The sequence below is a fragment of the Passer domesticus genome, chromosome 33 (genome assembly GCF_036417665.1).
Source record: "Passer domesticus isolate bPasDom1 chromosome 33, bPasDom1.hap1, whole genome shotgun sequence".
Lineage (NCBI taxonomy): Eukaryota > Metazoa > Chordata > Aves > Passeriformes > Passeridae > Passer > Passer domesticus.
This window is the reverse complement of record NC_087506.1, coordinates 3614748-3620870: the sequence shown is the minus strand read 5'-3', so window position 1 is coordinate 3620870 and position 6123 is coordinate 3614748.

Sequence of the window (6123 nt, the reverse complement as noted above, 5' to 3'; positions counted from 1 at the left end):
CTTTGCCTGCATCCCTGTGGAGCTGAAGCGCCGCAAATCCGGGGCCCTGGGACACACAGGCCCCTGCTGCCGTTCTCTGCCACGCCGTGTTTTGTGCACAGACCCAGAGGGCAGGTCAAGCTGGCACGGTCCCTGTGCTGAAGGTGCAGTTCCACAACCCTGTGCAGTTACAGATCTTGCTGAGCACACAGAAGGCCAGCAGTGGCACAAGGAGCCTGTGTGTCAGGAGCCAAGTCGTGTCTAAGGCCCTGCCACATTTGATCTGCTGCTGTGCACGTCAGCAAGATAATGAAGAACAGACAGTAAAGGAAACCTTATGGTTGAACTGGTGGGAATGTGACCCTTGAGAGAAACAATGGATTGGTCAATCGATGGGAAGTTAACCTGTGAAAGAGGAACAACACCCAATGGAGCTGTGTTTGGCATGGAGGTGGCATCACAAGCCATTGCAGCCTCTTCTCACGCGCTGACCAAGCATGATATGACGTTATAACAGGAAAAACTCCGCTCCAGAGGAGGAGATGTCAGGCCTAGTTGTGGGGTGGAGGGATGAGAGGGACAACATGCATGTCCTTCTGATGGAGGGGATGCCCTGAATGTGGGTGGCCTGCCTGCCCCTCCCAATGAAGCACCATGCTCCATCTCCTGCTCCTGCTCAGCGGCTTTTCACCATTCCAGGGGTTGGTACATATTCTTTGCAAGAGCAGCTGATCAAACAAAACTGGATTTCCAATCACAAGTACGATTAAGTCTTTCTGCATGGGAATCCTCCAGAAACTGTAACACCCCTGATTTGGGAAGAGCCAATCTGAGGATGTTCTGAACCCAGCTGAGAGGGATTCCATGGCAGGCATCCATGGAGAGCACAGGGGCTGGGAATGCTGGAAGTTTTCAAGAATAGCATCCTGAAAGCACGGCAGTGCTCCATCCATGCACAGCAGGATCAGGAAGAGGGCAGAACCAGAGACCATCCAGGCTTAACAGGCAGCTTTGGGTGTGCCCAAGAGCAAATGAAGCAGCAGCACGGTGCCCCAGACTCGGACACGCGACCGTGCCGGTGCCCGGAGCGCTGGCAGGCAGTGCCGGGATCCCGGCTGTGGTTCTGGTCCCCATAAGTGAGGAATGGCAGCCCCAGGCTCAGCCCCAGGCAGAAAGCCAACCAGGTGAGAGCAGAGGGAGGGCACCCTCCCAGTCTCTCTTGGCCATGGTCGCAAAACAGCCCCTGCTGCTTCTTCCTCCGCCTGTGTTTGGGGTGTGCTGGTGGCAGAGGCAGCCAGCTTGTGCTCTGCGTTCCAAAGCCCGTTGGGAGCGGGCATGAAAAGCGCAGTGTGCACAGCAGAGAGTCCTGGAAGGTGCTGGCAAGAGCGTCCTGCGGGAACAGGGCTCTGGTCCCTGGCCGGGAACAGCCTGGTTTTGGTGCCGAGAGCGCAGGCAGGAGTTGAGGCAAGGGAAGAGGCAGTGGGAAGCTTGTGTTTGTAGAGGGCCTGGGGCTGCACATCTGAACCTGGAAACACATTTGGGGCAATGACAGCTAGAGCTGGAGTGCCTGTCCTGAAAGGACCTGAAGTCATTCAGCTTTGCCAGCGTTGCTGAATGGTGTGTTGGTGTTTCCCAGGAAAACTGAACATTTCGGGAAACGCCTTAGGAGGAATGGAACTTCCTTCTCAAGGAAAGTGCTCCCCAGGGAGCTCCCAGTAAGATAGGTGCAAGTGTTCCTCTTTGGTCTCTCTCTCCAGGCAGCGTGGAGTATCTGGGCTGATCTTGGTGTGTCCCTGGCCTCAGAAAAGGCCTGCAAGGTTTGCCTCCCAAGGTGACCTGCTCATTGGGCCTCCCTGTGCATCTTGCAGAGAACACGGTAGGCATTTCTGGCAGCTGGGCATCAGCAGGCCTTAAAATGGGGGTGTGTTGTGGAGCAAGCACAGCTGAGATCCCCAGAGAGGAGCCCAGTGCTCCTTGCTCCTCTCTGCTGACATGTGAGCCTTTGTCTGGGTTCGGGATGGCCCTGGCTGTGTGAGGGCTGCTACGTGGACACGAGACAGCCGGTCCTGTCCCGCTGGGTCCCAGCAGTGCCTCGCAGCAGTCCTGCATCCACGTCAGGATGCTGGCCAAGAGAGGCCCTGGAAGATGAGGCACATGATTTTAAGCTTGTGCAGATATACACAGGGGATGGCCAATGGTGTTCCCTCAGGATACAGCAGTCCCGAGGGGTCTCCCTAATTCAAAGAAATTTGCAGACAAATGCATTGTCCACCAAAAGCCCTTTTCTTGAGCTGACGGGAGGGCAGGGGTCTGCACCCCACCAAAATGCTTCTCTGCCATGTATAAATTTCAGTGGGTTGATGTAGGAATTGCATCAAAAATACCATCCATCTTTACCCTGCTGAGGTGATTGCATAGGCAGGGGGTTAGAAATACATTCTGTCAGATTCCTGTACTTGAAGCTGATGTCCAGGCGCTGGCCAGAGCGGTCTCCATGCCCTAAAGCAGCACTTCTTCCTCATGGCTTCCCTGCACAGGGCTCATTGCCTACTTGCCCTTCCTTCTTCTGCTAGAATGTGTCTAAAGCTTTTTTCAAGTCCCTCTCCTGTCAAGTTAGGCCCCCAGGTTTTTCTTATGCTAACTGGTGCTAAGTACTTACCTGGGTCTGTGCTAAGTACTTGTTTGCTTATGTGAATTGCTTGTGCTTGTGTCAAACAAAGGCCTTGTTTCATCCTCCCTTTCTCTTTACCCTGATGCAAATTCTTTTGCAAGATTCCCTCCACAGTCCACAGGACATATGTACTGTTATGCTGCTCTTTTAATTTTCTACCACATCCATAGGTTCATGATGGTTTAGAGGAGGGTTCATTTTTTTAAAAATTAGAACGGGTTTGCTGAGGAAGCTAAAAATCTGAGGAGCTGTTGGTGATTGCAGATTTGTCCATCACAAGAAGACATCTGACTCATGATGTTCTCTATCTTTCTCTATTTTGGTGATGATTTTGGTAACTTCTTTGATAGCAATTTGAGTGTCCATAAGGCTCTGTGAGATGCATTTTTGACTTCTGCCACTAGCCATTCTATATTAGGCTGGTACAGCATTTGTTTTAGTACATCAATGTTCCTTCCAGTTTGGAATTTGGGTGCTTCATGATACACATCGTACGCATTCTGCATAATCTCAAGAGAAGTTATTGTGTGCTGCAGCTCAAGTCATATCCACTTTTGGTTGTGAATTACAAATAGAGAAGGTAGTACCATTAGCAGTTTCATTAAATGAATCTGTTGTCATTGTTGTGCAAGCAGATCTCACACAGGCCAAAATTGGAATTACACAGTATTTTGTTGCATTCTTAATGGTTAATGTAAAACACTGCAGGGTTCTGTTCATTCTATGTGAAACTGACCAATTGCCACCAAGTGTGGAAGTCTTTTTCAAACTCCTTTGTGGTTTCATTTTTAGGCATGATTTAGTTAATTCTCATGGTAATTTCCCCCAGGTCTGCTTTTTTTAAGTTTTCCTGAGATTACAGACCATAGCCACAGCTGAGCTGGTCTACATTGAAATGCTAAAGAAATGTTACCGTGTAGTTTCCCCATAAAGCCGACGACTGCTGGAAACAATCCTGCTGTGTATTGTTGGCCAGGGTGGTTAATAGGTTAGCTGCCAGACTGTGGGTTTGGGCAAGTGTTAGCAGGGCTGATCTGAGAGGAGTTTGTGTCTGTCCAATATAAGAACTCACAGTGCTTCATTTATTAAGACTTCTTGATCAATAGAATCTCATATTCCCAGTTCAGACCCAAACCATCCCCTTAAGCCTTTTTTAGACCTATGATTTGGTGTCTGGGAATGCATCCATGTCTCCCAGCCTTTTAGGCTTTGCTGTATGAACGGGTAGTATTGCTGTTTAATTTTGGATCTATTAGCCTGTATCTTTACCTCCAGCATTTTCAGAGAGTACCTTGGATTTAGAAGCAACAATTGTTCATTTATTTTTCTTACCACAGAGTGAAAGACTATATTATTTCACACATGGGTCCCGTGCTATGCCATTGTTTGCTCATGTAAAGTTGTTTGTTTTAATTTTAAATGCCTGTTGTGTGACCCGTTCTGTTTTGCTCCTTGTCGAGTACCCAAGGCATGGTAACTGGTTTCTTCAGATACATTGCCTGCCTTTAAGCAAGCGTTTCAGAAACCTTCAGAAACCTTACACTGGCCCCTGGTAGTATTACAAAGGACACTTACTTTACTAAATTTCCCACTACAAATGGCTGAGTATTCTGAGTACCTCAGCCCACAAGAGGATGTAGTTGTGCTGTCAGGAGTCCATGCATATCTGGGTTGCCATCACACGGTCATGACATTGGGCATGATATAACCTAACAGGATGATTGTGCTTCTGGCTTCCCCTCCAACTTGATTGGTTATTATTTCTGATGGCCTGGAATAAGCCAAGAATGAAATTCAGTTCTCAAAAGCAGATCCTCTATGAGACCTGTTCCATGTACTAAGCATACCAACAGGACAATTTATTATTCTAGTGGCACAAGAGCTGCCTGCTGGAAACAATATGTGTTGGGTCGCATTCCTGGCAGGCTCAATTCCTGTATCTCTGTGTGATGATGGTCCTCCCACCCCACCTGTGCCCTGCAGAAGAAGGGAACTATCTTGTGCTAGGTTGTAGACTCCCATTTTAATTTGCATAGCACAAAAATCCTGATAGGAATCACATTAAAATGGATTCACACGCTGCTTGTTAGAAATCTCACGGATGTGCATGGTCACTGTAGTAATCTCGTCTAAAAGAGGTTTGTGAGTTTCAAATTTACACGCCATAGAGGTCCTGCTTTCAGGTGGGACAAGAAAGGCCAGCATGGAGTCAGGTTTTCCTCAATCTTCAACTGCTTGGTCATTAATCCTTAAAATAGCATAAAGTGTTTTTACCTTATTATTCCCTTTTAGCCAATTAGGTCCCAAATATTTTTGAATGTTCCATCTAGCAGGATCTCGCAGGCCAAGGAGATCATGATGGTCGTGACAGTCACCTACTGTGGCTTGGATTCCGATCAGAAATATCGGGAAGATGATGATGGGGTGAAGCCCATCTTGGTTTCTTCTGTTCTTTCTGAGGTCCACTTGTGTACTCCTCTTGCCTTTTGCAGAAGTCTTTTAATTCTGGAATAGTGTAGCCAAGAGGTTAACGCTTCAAGCCTAAAAGGCTGTATAAGTGATTAAAAGTACTAAATAGAGTCCTTTCCATTTTGGGATAAGAGGCTTTCCCCCAGGGGATTTGACATATACCTGGTCCCCAGGCTGGATTTGTGGAGAGGAGCATCCTCTTGCTCCTCTGCTCAAAATGTGTTGATTTATTTGATGCAGTGTCCTGGTTTAGGGCAAGTTTGGGAGATAACCCCCAAATGGGCTTCTCTGCAAAAGCAGATTCAATTGCCCCTCCCCCCTCCAACCGGTTCGGGAGAAAATATCTCCTTGGAGAAAAGTGGAAAGAAACCTGTTTATTAAACAATAGAAACCAAACAATATTAAACAATAAAACTTCTCACTGATCCAAGGAAAGCAAACTCAGAACAGTCCCCTCCCCTGGTTTCAGCTCGGCTCACTCAGTCTCTGATCAGTCTCTCTGGTGCTGGAAATTCTGCTGCCCAGGCCCGGCCAGGGGGCCACAGGTGGAGCTGCCGGTGCTCTTCTGGGTGTTCAGTGCAGAGCAGGCTTGAACAGGTCCAAGAAAAAAGGAAAAAATCACAGTCCAGGGAACTTCTTTGCCTCAGCTAGCTAAAACTAACTAAAAGCAAGAAAAAGGGAAAAAATGAGTCCCATTGTCTGACTCAATCCTCTCAGGGGTACCATGTCTCCACAGGACTTGCTTTTCAAGACACAGGATGGTGTTCTGGGCATGAGGCACAGGGTAGGTCTCCAACCACCCTGTGGTGGCTTCTACCATTGTGAGCACGTAGCGCTTGCCTTGGCATGTCTGGGGCAGTGTGATGCAGTCAATCTGCCAGGCCTCGCCATACTTGTACTTGGACCACCGCGCACCATACCATAGGGGCTTCACCCTCTTGGCCTGTTTGATGGCAGCACACGTCTCACAGTCGTGGATAACCTGAGAAATACTGTCCATGGTT